The sequence below is a fragment of the Salarias fasciatus genome, chromosome 5 (genome assembly GCF_902148845.1).
Source record: "Salarias fasciatus chromosome 5, fSalaFa1.1, whole genome shotgun sequence".
Lineage (NCBI taxonomy): Eukaryota > Metazoa > Chordata > Actinopteri > Blenniiformes > Blenniidae > Salarias > Salarias fasciatus.
Genome location: NC_043749.1, coordinates 35162410 through 35177742, shown reverse-complemented (window position 1 = coordinate 35177742; position 15333 = coordinate 35162410). Strand labels below are relative to the sequence as shown.

Here is a 15333-nt window from a genome sequence, read left to right as displayed (position 1 = left end):
TTGTGACGCTGTGTCATTTCCTGCCTGTTTTGATGTGTTTGGGATATGAACAAGCTCCAGCTTCACAGAACGGGCAGAATGCAGGAGAAACCGACCCAGCACCACGGCGGGAACATGTTTACCGACGCGACGCTGATCCCAGGAGTCTTTCTGCCTGAAGTCTGTCTTCTCACGACAAGGTTCTGTGTCTGCTGCTGCTGCTGAGGCGTTTTTCGTTTTTATGTGGCTCTGAGCAGAATCCTGAGAGTCCAGACAGCGATGGTTCATTTGGAAACCAGAGTGAACAAATGAAGACCTATAGTGGCACAGAAAGAACATGCAAACTCCACAACTCAGCAGGTCCAAACCGGGGACCGTCTGGCCGCCTGTGAGGTCTGGAGGAGCTTCATGCTCTGCCAGGGCTCCTCTGATGATGGCTGTAACGTCCTCCTCCTGCGACAGCCGTCCAGTCACATTCAGCTCGTCAGTCTCTGCTTCACGCCGCCAACATGTCTGCACTGGCTTCACGCTCACAGTGGGTCAAAGAGGAGCTGCAGAGTGAGAGGAAGCCGGTTTCTACCTGAAAGCCTCGGCACCAAACAAGACCTGACAAATTCCAGCCTGAGGGCAGAGAAAGGAGCTGCCGCATTGAGCGGGGAGGCGGGAGCAAAACCCGGGCTTCCACGGCAGATTGGATAATCCAGAACTGCAGGCTCGACTAAATTTAAACACGCTGATGACAAAATGGGACGAACAATGGCTGCCTTTGGGACGTGGCTTTGGGAAGAGCTTCCTGTGAGGAGCGGTTTGTAGAAACAGTGTTTTAGGCTTGGATCTGTGCAGCTCGTGTTTTTCCAGCTGTTGGTTCTGTGTGTCCAGTAGAACACTCTCTCGTTTTGTTCCATTACTTCTAGAATATATTTTCCAATCTACCAGTTAGGCTTCAACTAATTTCTAAAAACAAACTCTTTCCATCAGCCGTAGGTGCGAAGGAGTTAAAATGTCAGCAGTAAACAGGAAGTGTTTTCAGGACTGGCAGTGTTTCCCAAAACCCTCCAGATGCGGGCGCTGTATCAGAATCTGAGTGCTTTACCAATAATCCCAGGAGGGATTAATCCTGGCACAGGTTCTCTGGACAGAGAGAATAATTCCTAAATAATGAACACTTTTCAAACGGAGGGGTCTTCCACATGCAGTGAACAGCCTCCAGAGACAGGAGGGACTTCCTGCGGCGAAGACGGTCCTTCATGTGGACTCCTGTAGAGGGCTGCGGTGTGTTTGGTCCACGTCGGTAGACTGAGTTCTCCTGAGAGCCACGACATCCTCCACCTTCCCATGTGTCATGAAGTCCGTCCCTCCGCCTGTCCGTCCCCCTGTCCCTCTGTGCAGTGTGGTGTTAGAGGCTGTGGAAGAGTCCTGGTTGGGGGGTTTGGTTTGGGGGTGGGGTGTTGGGGGGCGGCTGTTCCCAGCTGCTGTGAAAGTGGAGTTTGTCGTTGGAGTGGCTCCACTCTGCAGCAGCCATTTGTCTGCTCTTTAAAAAGTGCCTGATGTTTCTGTGGGCGCTGCTCAGCCGCTCTTTGTCGGCCTGAACAATGGCGTCCTTGTCCGCAGAGCGGAAGCTCTCACCTGCGCTGCATGAATTAAGACGGCATGGCAGCCGCTGCACAGAGCTGGCGCTCAGTGAATTGTTGGGCTGCCTGCGCCTGCTGCCGTCGTTTGCTTCCACATTACGACTCCTCACAGGCCTTTTGTGCTTTATGGGAGGCAGGGCGGGGAAATGCCCTCTGCTGGTCCTCCTCCAGGTTTCTACCAGTCCTCCCAGGAGTCCTGGAGGCAGGACAGCACTGAGCGTCCACAGGTAGGACATTTCCTTTATGGAGCAGTGATTTACAGTCAGACAAATGGCCGCTCTGAACCACCAGCGCCTTCGTTCCCAGAGAGCCTCAGCCAGCCCTGTGGAGCACAGAGGGAAGCTCCCAGATTGTAACGTTAACACAACCTTTGATTTAGCCCAGCTCGACTTTAATGACATCGCATTTCTTTAAACAAGACGCCATCTCAACCTGAGAAATTACAGATTTCACACAGCTGTGACTTTAAGATTCTAACAAAAGATAAAGACAGACGAGCTTTTCCACGTGTTTGAGGAAAGGTCATTTACTGCTGAAAGTAAATAAAACAATGTTCAGAGGAGCTGTGCCGGTTTAGGGAGACTGCATCTCTTCATGTGACTGAGCGGCCTGTAAACCTGCTGCCGCAGGACTCAGGCGGTCTGGACCTCTGCAGGTCCAGCAGGACCGGCTGCTGGTTCAAAAACACGTTTCACTTTAGAGATGTTTTCACCACAACGTCCTGAAAACATTCAGAAAATGATATCTGTTCATGAGGAGAGGGCAGAGACACGGGAAACTATGTAGAACCAGGCCCAGGACCAGGCCCAGGAGGATCTGGACTGGGAGTCATGTCTCCTGTCGTCCGTCTCCTGAGCATGTGCAGAACTGTTTCCTGCGGCCGTGGTCTTCTTCTACACGGAGGCGGAGCCTGAGCGTTTGAACAAAGTGGAGTTTTCGTCGTTACATGATGACTGAGTGTGTTTTCAGTACGCTGCCTTCTCGGTGACTGAGCAGCAGTGGAAGTTTGGTGGTTCCGAGCATTTTAATGTTTCGTGAAGTGTTTATTTGATTGTTTGTCTTTTCGTTAGGCGTTCAGCCGAGTGCGCTCCAGCGTCCGTCTCGTCCTCAGACGGTGGCGGAGGTCAGTCCTGTCTGGATTCAACCTGTGGAAGCTGTCTGGGCCTTTTGTCATCATGTCTGTCTGCGTTTCCTCAGAAGTTCGGTTTCTTTGGAAGTGATTATTTACTCAGGCTTTCCTTCAAAAAACAGATTGAGCTTTGATAGTCTCTTCCTGGATTTATCTTCCTCCTTACGCCTGTCTTCACGCTCTTGTTTTGAGAGGTGTCCTCTGAATTGCCTGGTGTCTGGTCGGTCCATGGATGGATGTTCAGCAGCTGTTGGAGGAACTAGCTGCTGATGTCCTGACGCTTCCTTCTCCTTGTTCGATGACTGTGAGGCCGCCTCCTCGCTGACGTGTCTGCAGTGTGATCACTGAGCCGAACAGACGATCTCCTTCACTTCACCTCATTTTGCACAATGGTTCCTGGGTTCTGCGGCGTGAAGTCCACTTCCCCCTGACCGCATCCCACCTCACTCAGCAGCTATTTAAAGTGTCGGCGGCTGTTCCCAATTACTCCTCCCCACGCCAGAGCGGGAGCTCCGGCCTCCCTGCTGCCACTTTTATCTGTTTGTTTTCATATTTCTCTTCCTCGGCCGGCCTCCTCCCTGCTGCTGCTACTGCTTCTGCCCTCACCAAGGATCACTGTGTTTTCTTCTGCTGACCTTGGTTACATAAACCGAGGCCTGATCCCCTCCTCGGTCCCCCTCCCTGTGCTCCTGCTCCTGTTTGGATTACATTGTGAAGTTGCAGTGGCGTCAAACTTTAGGCCGAAAAGCCAAAACTTTCTCGTCATACTTTCCAGTCCAGCTGCAGGGATCCCTGGCTGAGTGAAGGTAGCAGCTAATATTTCAGTAAACCGTGAGACCCGGGCAGACCAGGGAAAGCTAGCTACCTTACTGCGAGCAGAGAGGAATGAGACGGTAATGGTACATCTGTGAAAACGCAGCCTGAAGTCTGCAGAGAAACACTCAACAAAAGTCAAATCAGGGAGGGACGGTTTCTGAATACTTCACACCACCGGCACAGCTAACGCCAAGACAGTAAAACCACTTGTTTCTTTTTAAGTATTTCGACTTTTCTTATTTCATGTATTCAAATCGACGAAGAGCTTTCTTGCACCAAAACATGGAAACGTTTGTAGATATTTGTAGTTTATCATGCAAACATTGTTCTGTTAAGCTCATTCCAGAGCACACTGTGCCGTATGTGGACATTCACGAGACAGGGTTGACATGCTGCTGCAGAGGAGGGACCGTGGAGCAGTGGTTGGCACGCTCGCCATACCATTCTGTGCCTGCATGGTTAGCGGGGACTGCTTAAGCCGCCCTGCAGCCCTGAACTGGTTACAGAGCTGAAGACCGATGGAGGCTGCTGTAGGTGGAGGCTCTGGTGGAGGTCTGGTGGAGGCTCTGGTGGAGGTCTGGTGGAGGTCTGGTGGAGGCCTGGTGGAGGTCTGGTGGAGGCTCTTGCTGGAGGTCTGGTGGAGGTCTGGTGGAGGTCTGGTGGAGGCCTGGTGGAGGTCTGGTGGAGGTCTGGTGGAGGTCTGATGGAGGTCTGGTGGAGGTCTGATGGAGGTCTGGTGGAGGTCTGGTGGAGGCTCTCGCTGGAGGTCTGGTGGAGGTCTGGTGGAGGTCTGGTGGAGGTCTGGTGGAGGTCTGGTGGAGGTCTGGTGGAGGTCTGGTGGAAGTCTGGCTGGAGGTCTGGCTGGAGGTTCTGATGGAGGTCTGGTGGAGGTCTGGTGGAGGCTCTTGCTGGAGGTCTGGTGGAGGTCTGATGGAGGTCTGGTGGAGGTCTGATGGAGGTCTGGTGGAGGTCTGGTGGAAGTCTGGCTGGAGGTCTGGCTGGAGGTTCTGATGGAGGTCTGGTGGAGGTCTGGTGGAGGCTCTTGCTGGAGGTCTGGCTGGAGGTTCTGATGGAGGTCTGGTGGAGGTCTGGTGGAGGCTCTGGTGGAGGTCTGGTGGAGGCTCTGGTGGAGGCTCTGGTGGAGGTCTGGCTGGAGGTCTGGCTGGAGGTCTGGTGGAGGTCTGGCTGGAGGTCTGGCTGGAGGTCTGGCTGGAGGTCTGGCTGGAGGTTCTGGTGGAGGCTCTGGTGGAGGTTCTGGTGGAGGTCTGGCTGGAGGTCTGGCTGGAGGTCTGGTGGAGGCTCTGGTGGAGGCTCTGGTGGAGGTTTTTCTAGCCGTCCAGCAGCTGCACAGCTCCAGAGGTGAGGCTTCTGGGGGAATGCAGAGCCACCTGGATGCTCTCCGTCCCTCAGAGGACACACACACCTCCATCAGCTCCACCGGCTGCGGTTGTAGATGTTTCCTGATAAGCTGTGTGTGTTGGCTTTTGATAGGATCTATGGAGGGATGGCGATACAGGAAGTTCCCCACCAGCATGTGGGTTCATTCAGGGTCTCTTCTCCAGGTCCGTCATGATGAAAGTTGGTGAATCAGAACTGAAATCTGTCGCTGAGAGCTGGAGGAAATGTTTTTCCCGTTGCGCTGGAGTTTCTCATTATTTCTGGCGGAGGCTGCTGATCAGGACTCGCGGCGTGTTTCTGAGCTTCCTGACCATGAATCCATGGCTCCTCAGGAGGATCGTCACTTCAGTGCGGCGGTGGCGTGCTAACAGCATTCCCCTCCAGTCAGTGTGTTCACACACCCTCAGCTCAGTCATTAAGTTGCTCACACTGCAGACAGTGTGTGCTGCAGCCTGCATTTATCTGAGCGCTGCTGAGCGTTTGCTCTCCGTAACACCGGGCCGGTTTAAAGAATGTGACGTTAATAAAGGGCTTGCTTCATGTGCGAGGTCCTTTTCACCTTCTGAAAGGTCACATGCACAGACGGGCCGAGGCCCTTTAGGAAGCGGCAGTGTGACTCCCAGCAGCTCTGCAGGCTGCCTGACGTCCTGCCGCTCAGCCTCAGCTCATCCAGACGCTCTCCCTCCTTCTTCTTCTTCCTCAGACCGTCAGCTGGGTCCAGGCGGGTTCGTTCTGGGAGCCGGGGTTTTATTTTCTCCTGACTGTCAGGTAGAAACACTGCGGCGAAGCTCCCAGCCGCTCAGGCAGCGCCAGAGGTTTAAAGCCGTGGCGTCAGCGCTGGCCTGTTTGTTCTAATAGATAACTGAGAGTGAGGGAAGTTATGCAGCTAGACTGGGTTAAAGTCCAGTCTGGACCAGGGTACACATTAAGGTCTGCCCCCCCCTCCTCCCACCTTTAGTTTGTTTGGGTTTGTCTGAGCTTCTTGTTGCTCCCAGAGACAGAAGGCGGCGTTGAAGGAGTGAAGATAAGACAGTTCCCAGGGTTCTCGGCGCTCGGTGAATCTTCCTCTGGAGCTTCATCGCTGAGTTTCAGCTGCAAGCCTCAACTTGAGCCTTTCAGGCAGGAAGAGATGAAGAGTGAACAGGAAGCCTCCTGTCTCAGGGGTAAAAACATGACCGTACGTCCAGCCAGTCCCGTCTTCATCCCGTCTGGACCACATAGCTTTGACCGACATGGGAGACAATTAACAAAAAAAACAATTTTCTGGCCTTAAAGCAGAGCTTAGCTCTTAAAACCCCTAGAAGCCATTTTTTAAAGTATTTCTTGTCCATCTGTTCTCCTGTGTGTTGATCCACTTGTGATCAGAAGCCTTTGGGCAGAATCGTCTTCTTTACAGGACAGTAGTGATGCTGGGCTCGTCTCACAGGGCTGTGTGGACACTGTGCATCTGGGTCTGAAGGCAGAAGTGTGAGTTTAAAGTCTTCAGAGAAACAGAATGATCAAACCATTGAAGTCATGTTCTCCATTGGGAGAGCGAGGCTTGTGCTCAGTGTGGTCGTACTCAGGTTGGACCCGTCCAGATGATTGAATATGGACATTTTAGTGAAGTCTGAGAGGATTTATTATGATGATTATTATTTTTTGAAGAAATAAGCCGTGTTGTGTTTTTAGAAGATGCCTTCAGTGAAAACGCTGAGACGTCTGTTTTGAGCTGTGCCTCTTCCAGACCTGACTGAGCTCTTGGTTCTTGAAGCCCCTTCGTCTTTCTGAGGTCTGCTGTCAGACATGAGGGACGTTTCCATGGTGCCTTCACTGCTCAGCCTTCCTGTCTGGGGTTTGCATGTTCTCTCCTGGCTCCAGCGTTGGCTCCCGGGCAGCAGCTCCTCGTCCCGCTGATCTGTGCTAAGACGGGATGGGCAGGACTTAGTGTGCCTTTAACCGTATCAGACATCTTAAGTGAGATGAGGATCCTGATCAGAGTCTGCAGCGATCCCGTCCAGTCTGCTCAGATTAGCCCAGCTCCCCGCAGGAGCGCTGAGCTGCCGCCGTCTTAAGCAAGGCATCGTGACCCGATCCGCCCTCCTCGTGAAATAAACAAGCAGGGAGCTGCAGCTGCAGCAGATTCCTTCAGAGAATGTGACTGCTCATCAGCACTGCGGCGGCCGTTTCGCCTCAGAGGCGGGGTCAGAGGGCAGCGGGCGAGCGGGACCGGCAGATGGGGAGTTCAATAGCGGTGTGTTTAGCAGAGGATCAACAGAGTCAGTGAGTTTTTAAATGAGGGTTAATTCTGAGGCTCCACGTCACAACAGGACCGCAGAAGCTGGGAGGTGGAGCACAAACCCCCGGAGCAAGGCAGCAATCAAACCTGAGTTTAAAGAAGAAGAAGCGAATCTGAAAATCTTCACCGTGTAGTTTGTTCCCTTTAACCTTCTTTAAATTCTCACTCTGGAGGACAGTGTAGAGCACAAGCTCGCAATGGCTTCACTGAGGAACCATGAAGCTCCATCACCGCTCCACCACAGCTCCCTCACAGCTCCGTCACAGCTCCATCACAGCTCCATCACAGCTCCATCACAGCTCCCTCACAGCTCCCTCACAGCTCCACCACAGCTCCCTCACAGCTCCCTCACAGCTCCATCACAGCTCCATCACAGCTCCCTCACAGCTCCCTCACAGCTCCACCACAGCTCCCTCACAGCTCCCTCACAGCTCCCTCACAGCTCCACCACAGCTCCCTCACAGCTCCCTCACAGCTCCGTCACAGCTCCATCACAGCTCCATCACAGCTCCATCACAGCTCCATCACAGCTCCACCACAGCTCCATCACAGCTCCCTCACAGCTCCCTCACAGCTCCGTCACAGCTCCATCACAGCTCCATCACAGCTCCGTCACAGCTCCATCACAGCTCCATCACAGCTCCCTCACAGCTCCCTCACAGCTCCACCACAGCTCCCTCACAGCTCCCTCACAGCTCCCTCACAGCTCCACCACAGCTCCCTCACAGCTCCCTCACAGCTCCACCACAGCTCCCTCACAGCTCCCTCACAGCTCCCTCACAGCTCCACCACAGCTCCCTCACAGCTCCCTCACAGCTCCATCACAGCTCCATCACAGCTCCATCACAGCTCCCTCACAGCTCCATCACAGCTCCCTCACAGCTCCCTCACAGCTCCACCACAGCTCCCTCACAGCTCCCTCACAGCTCCATCACAGCTCCATCACAGCTCCCTCACAGCTCCCTCACAGCTCCCTCACAGCTCCCTCACAGCTCCCTCACAGCTCCCTCACAGCTCCCTCACAGCTCCATCACAGCTCCATCACAGCTCCCTCACAGCTCCCTCACAGCTCCCTCACAGCTCCCTCACAGCTCCCTCACAGCTCCATCACAGCTCCCTCACAGCTCCCTCACAGCTCCCTCACAGCTCCACCACAGCTCCCTCACAGCTCCCTCACAGCTCCCTCACAGCTCCACCACAGCTCCCTCACAGCTCCCTCACAGCTCCGTCACAGCTCCATCACAGCTCCATCACAGCTCCGTCACAGCTCCATCACAGCTCCATCACAGCTCCCTCACAGCTCCCTCACAGCTCCACCACAGCTCCCTCACAGCTCCCTCACAGCTCCCTCACAGCTCCACCACAGCTCCCTCACAGCTCCCTCACAGCTCCACCACAGCTCCCTCACAGCTCCCTCACAGCTCCCTCACAGCTCCACCACAGCTCCCTCACAGCTCCCTCACAGCTCCATCACAGCTCCATCACAGCTCCATCACAGCTCCCTCACAGCTCCCTCACAGCTCCCTCACAGCTCCACCACAGCTCCCTCACAGCTCCCTCACAGCTCCCTCACAGCTCCACCACAGCTCCCTCACAGCTCCCTCACAGCTCCGTCACAGCTCCATCACAGCTCCCTCACCGCTCCCTCACGGCTCCCTCACCGCTCCACCACAGCTCCCTCACAGCTCCATCACAGCTCCACCACAGCTCCACCACAGCTCCCTCACAGCTCCCTCACAGCTCCATCACAGCTCCACCACAGCTCCACCACAGCTCCCTCACAGCTCCACCACAGCTCCCTCACCGCTCCACCACAGCTCCCTCACAGCTCCCTCACAGCTCCCTCACAGCTCCATCACAGCTCCACCACAGCTCCACCACAGCTCCCTCACAGCTCCCTCACAGCTCCATCACAGCTCCACCACAGCTCCATCACAGCTCCACCACAGCTCCCTCACCGCTCCACCACAGCTCCATCACAGCTCCCTCACAGCTCCACCACAGCTCCCTCACAGCTCCACCACAGCTCCCTCACCGCTCCACCACAGCTCCATCACAGCTCCCTCACAGCTCCACCACAGCTCCATCACGGCTCCCTCACCGCTCCATCTCAGCAGAGCAGCTGTAGCAGGATGAGATCTGTAGTTTTTTCCTCTTGGATGGACATAGTTTCAGCGTCCTCTGCAGAACGGAGACACCGCCTCGGTCTCCTGGTTGCTCTCCAGACGCTCTCAGCAGAAGGACGCTGCTGTCTCGTCCCAGACTGACTGTTCTTATAACTAGTTCCTTTTAACCACAGACAGGCTTCTGGTGGTAGTAACGACTGCTGTTTGATTTTATTTATGAAAATAGAACAACCTCCACCAAACACAGAATGTCCGCCATGTTTTATGTCCTGGATGCCTGAAGAAGAGACGGATTAAATGCCCCAGGTCAGTCTGGGAGGCGTTTTGCTGGGTGGTCTGAGGCTGGTCCAGGTCCTTCTTTCTTCCTCACCCGTCTCCGTCAGCACGTCCAGGAACCGGCGGCGTGACGTAATGCCAGACACAACCGAGCTCTTATCTGTCCCCTCGGCAGGACAAGGTGACTTTCTTAGACTGAAGCAGCCGGAACGCTCCCAGCAAGCACAACAATCTAATCACATCAAGTCATTTAGACCTGTCCTTCCTCCTCCTCCTCCTCCTCCTCCTCCTCCTCCTGTCTGGACTCCTCTCTCCTGAACTACGATGAACTTCACATGAGGGCGACAGTCGGGCCTCTGACTCGTCCCGGTGATTGTGTCTCCTGGTTTTAGTTTTCAGTCCCCTCTGTTCGTCCTCCTGGACCCGCCCAGTCGGCTGTTTGTCGGTGACTCTCAGCAGCTGCACCTCTGGAACATCTGCCTGTCCAGGCAGGACTGAGGCCCGCGCCGGCGGAGGTGCAGCGGAAAGGTGAAAAAGTGGGTCATCCCCGCCCCCACGCCCATGGTTTTGAAAGGAAAAAGCTAAAAGAAGATTTAAAGTGCAGGAGCTTTAATCAGCTGCTGCTCTCTCCGGTGGGACAGAGCTTCCACTCTAATCTGTAAGCTCCACTGTCCACGTTTGTGAATGCAAATTTGTTCAACCCCCGTGGGAGAGGGGAGAGGGAGAATCAGACCAGGGCCCCGCATGGAGTGTGTGTGTGCTGAGCCGGACCGAGGCCTTCGTGGCTTGTTGCTGTTTGAATATATGGAAATGAGAGGCGGAGCTTGGTGCTACGCCACCATGGGTCTGATCAGGGGTGTGTGTGTGTGCGTGTGCGTGTGTGCGTGCGCGTGCACGTGCGCGTGTGTGTGTGTCTATCAGGCAGCGTTAAAGCACTGAGCTACATGCTGTGCGGCGCTATCCTGACGCTGTGTGATGGACAGGTGGAGAGAGGCTGTGCAGACCTGGACAGGAGAGCGAGCGTGCACGTACATGCACGCATGCAGGGGACACATGCTGGGATGAAGACGGGGGGTGGGGGGGTAGATTGGTGGAGACAACGGGCAGATTAGGGACAGAGGCCAGATGACAGAGGTACAGTTAAACACACATGAGGCTGATCAATAAGCTGCGTTCATCCTCAGGGAGAGGAACACACACACACACACACACACACACACACACACACACACAAACACACACACACACACACACACACACACACTCAATCCCTCGGGGGAGCAGGCCACTCCACATCCCATTTCAGAGCCTCCCCCCTTCAAAGTAATTTACACACAAACACTGTGTGTGTGTGTGTGTGTGTGTGTGTGTGTGTGTGTGTGTGTGTGTGTTTGTTGTCTGTGTGTGTGTGTGGGGGGGTGATACATGGGCTCCTGTCTCTCTGTTTCTCTCTTAAACCACCTCACTATTAAGCTTTGATGAAAGATGAGCTGCTCAGGACTCAGACCTGCTGCTGCTGTTACTGCTGCTGCTGCTGCTGCTGCTGCTGCTGCTGCTGTTACTGCTGCTGCTGCTGTTACTGTTACTGCTGCTGCTGTTACTGTTACTGCTGCTGTTACTGCTGCTGCTGCTGTTACTGCTGCTGCTGCTCAGTTTAGTGAATGAAACATGAAGGGAAGCAGCTGGGAGGATTTATTTTAACGTGCATGCAGTGAGAGCTTCAGCCATCAGCAGAGACTCAGGCCCCATCCACATGACAACGTTTCAAGAGAAAACACTAAACCAACATGGTTTCTGAGTTGAAACCAGGACCAGGAGGATCTGGACGAGGAGTCGTGACACTCTGGAGGAAAACATCCGGCCGGATCATCCTGGTCTCGTAAACACACACTGAGTTTTCTGTTTTTACTTGAAAATGTTGAAAACTTCTCTCAAGTGAAAAAGCAAAATGGATGATAGATAACGGATCTATGAATTTATTTTGAACACGAACAATGTTTGGAAGAATTCCTATACTGTAAACTAAATACATAAACCCCATAAACAAAAGACAACGTCCTGACTCCTTTACAGCTTGCTGGTGAAGCCAAATCCACGTTGTGTGGTCCTCTGGTGTTTTCTGGTGTGAACGGTGCTGCAGGCGCAAGTTTTAACTCCACAGCGCTCAAACTGATGGAGCTGAAACTAGAGATGTTCCGATACCTTTTTTTGCCTCCCGATACCGATTCCGATACTTTTACTGTGGGTATCGGCCGATACCGAGTACCGATCCGATACCAGTATATAATAAAATAATCCCATGCCTCGCCTGCAGGACTGTCACATGATCATCACGGTGGTGAGGCCTGGCTCAGGTTAAACCCTCTAAAACATGAATCAATACAGCAAATTCAAGCCATTTATTTTTAAATAGAACAGTATAAAAAACAGCAGTGCAAATACAGTTGAACTAAATCAATCTCGGAATAATTATTTTCAATAACTTAAAGTGCAGCCGCAATATTTTTAAATTAAAGGGAATTTAAATAGAACACTATAAAACAGTAGTGCAACAACAACTTAAATAAATCTAGAAATATATGTTGTTGCATTTTTAAATTGAAGTGCAGACACAATATTGTAAAATGAAGTCATTTAGATAAAACAGTATAAATAACAGCAGTGCAACAGTAACTTGAAAAACAACTCTAGAAATATTTTTTTAATTACGGTGCAAATATAACATAGTAAAATGAACAGGGCATTTAAATAGAACAGCAAAAAAATAATTCAACAGCAACTTAAAAGATTACTTTCCAAAATGTTACAGTCCAAAACCAACCTATGAAGTTATATTAAAAAAATAAAAATCCAAAGAGCAAAAAATATAGGCTTCTTTAACGGCGCTGTGCGTCTGTCATGTGATCCGTTCTTCTTCCTCTCAAGAGCAGCAGCTGCAGCACAGAACTGTCAGAGCTACCGACCAGCAGGTGGCGGTAGTGCAGCCAACGGGATGCAGGCTGCCGTAAAACATTACAGAAGAAGAAGTGTCAGTGCTAACGGAGCTAACGGAGCTAACGGAGCTAACGGAGCTAAGGGAGCTAACGGAGCTAACGGAGCTAAGGGAGCACACCAATAAATAAATTACATTTAATTAATGACGGGGTATCAGATCGGTGTCTGGACTCCAGGACTTGCCGATACCGATGCCAACATTTTCGGCAGTATCGGCGCAATTTCCGATACTGTTGTCGGAATCGGAACAACTCCAGCTGAAACAGGAAACGGGAGCTGGGAGCAGCGTGCTGACAGTCTGGAGACTGGTTTAAAGGGGACATATTACGCTTTTTTTTTCACTTTGTGAAGAGTGTGTCATAGTAGTATGTGTTGCCGGAGCCTCATCATGATGTTCAAATGTGAAAACTGTGTGTTTCCTCCCTGTCTTGCTGCACCACATGTTGTGAAAATGAAGCTGAAACAGTTGAGTTTGAGTTGGGTCCATTTATCCTGAAACAAGTGGATTTAACTCCTCCCCCTGACTGTGTGTGTGTGTGTGTGTGTGTGTCTCAGCAGACAGATTGCCGGGTGGCGGGCTCAGGGTGTGGTCACCTTCAGGCGCAGCGCAGCTGGTGGTTATGTCAATGTGTGGTTGTCGACATGGATAAGTGCAGGTGTGCGACCACACCTGGCTGACTGTGTGACCTTCACCAGAACCTGGACGTCGGCCCGTCAGCTGATCAGACCTCTGGACGGCTTTAGCTCCTGGACTGTGGGGGGCCGGCAGTGTCTCGGCCTCACCCTGAACCCTGACGGATCCCGGCGACCTCTGACTCTGAGGACGGCTGCTGCCTCGTCCTCAGCCCGGAGGACTCCGTCTTCTTTACAGCTGAGTGGAGGGACAGCAGCAGCTCCTGTGCTCCGTCCATGCAGCCGTGTTAGCGTCCAGAACCGGACATGATAACGGCAGAACGGTTTCTTCTGCTGACCAGCAGGGCTTCTTCTCAAGCTGCTGCTGTGTAAAACAGACTGAGGAGTCACGGTGTGGGAGGGGATGTATCCCTGCTCTCAGATCCCGGCTGCTCCCGGCCGGCCGTCTGCTCGTTAGCTGCTCGTCTCAGATTCTCACAGCCTGCCGGGCCCTGGGGGGCTGGGGGGGCTGGGGGGTTTCCATTGTGTGTTAATATGGCTGTCCTCTCCTCCGATTGCTCGCACAGTATCAACAAACCCGGCCGGACGCCGTTTCCCAGCCGGCTCTGCCCCCTCCGGGGGGAGGGCCGGCCGGCCCAGTGCGTCCACTGATGCGGTTTGATTGCAGCACAACGGTTGGAGTGAGTCATAAATCAACGTCCTGACCCGTCTCGTCTCCAGCCTCTCCCCGTCACACTCCGACCGGCCGCGGCGCCCTCCCCGGGGCTTCGTTAGCGCTGGTCGCACTGGGAACCGCTGGGACTCTCACTGCATGAATATGGATGTGTGAGGGGCGCGCACACACACACAAACACACAGAAACACACACAGAAGCCCCCTCTCCTGCAGAGGGGAGAGGCTCTGCTGGGTTCGCGGCACGTCGTCTCTTGTAGCGGCCGGAGTGTTTTCTCATTATTTGATCTTATTAGTGAGCGCTGCATGGCCGCCGGCTCTTCGGTTGGAGTGTGTCATTGGGTTGAGGGCAGGCGGCTCGTTTCTTGTGTGTGTGTGTGTGTGTGCGTGTGTGTGTGTGTGTGTGGAATCAGTATTCCAGGTGTGTCGCTGTGTCTTCATGTGTTCAGAGTGCTGTCCTCTGTCTTCTCCTTGGCTGCTCGGAGTGATGGACTGCTTCCTGGCGTGACTGTCCTCTCCTCTCATGCTCAACTGTCTCCCTGTCTCCCGGTTTAGATCCGCCCCCCCATCCAGGACCCCCCTCCGCTGGTCCAGCGTGCGGCTCAGAGACCGGCCTCAGTGGATCAGGTGAGTGTTTGTGTTGGAATCGAACACTGGCCCCGGTCTGGGTGTGAGGGACGGTCCTGCTGTAATGAGCTGTGGGTGCCTCCTGACCTTTGAACCCTGCTGCATGGTGATGAATGGCACGGCTGAGACTGAGAGGAACTGGGTCCTGCGGGTCGCTCCACTTCACCAGAGCAGCTCCGTGCTGTGGACCGGCCGGGACGGTCTGCAGAGACCTGAGGCGGAGCAGGTGAAGACGCTCCAGCTGTCTTCTGTCCTGCTGGTGAAGACAGATGCTGAGGACAGGTCTGAGGACGGGTGTCCTTTGTAGCACACACACACTTGACCTTCACAGTGAATGTGGGGAGCTGTCTGGAGACGCTGCAGGGTTTATGGCGAGGAGCTGAGGGGCGCTGGGGGCCGGGCTGTGAATCAACAGCGGTTTGACGTGGTGAAGGCCGGCCCGGGGTTCAGACCTCCGTTGGTCAGGTTGAGGTGTGCGACACTCTGCTTCCCGCTGAAGCTTGAAACCCGTGCACCGGGGCCAGTCACCATCAGGACTGCTGGTTCCAAACCCGTCCGTCTTCCTGCAAACAGACCACAGCATGCTGAGTGTGTTGGACACGGCGTCCCAGCAGCACGTCCATCAAGGACGGCCGGCCGCGGCCGCCTCGGCGCCGCGCCCTGCAGTTAGACCATGTGATTCAGAAACACGGAGCTTCGTCCTCGCTGAGGTTTCTTCTTCTGGCCCGGAGGCGCTGCGGCTGCAGGTCCAGTGTCCTGCTGCTCACCTCCAAC

At 53.8% G+C, this 15333-nt stretch overlaps 1 protein-coding gene across 1 annotated transcript in view; it reads left to right on the top strand.

Annotated features, from left to right (window-relative positions):
- The window catches only part of plxnb1b (plexin b1b), a 58347-nt gene that overhangs the window by 11243 nt on the left and 31771 nt on the right, over window positions 1-15333 (top strand). Inside the window, exon 2 of the mRNA XM_030092792.1 lies at window positions 14488-14559. The gene's annotated coding sequence lies outside the window, so the exon portion shown is untranslated. The remainder of the gene's footprint in view (window positions 1-14487; window positions 14560-15333) is intronic.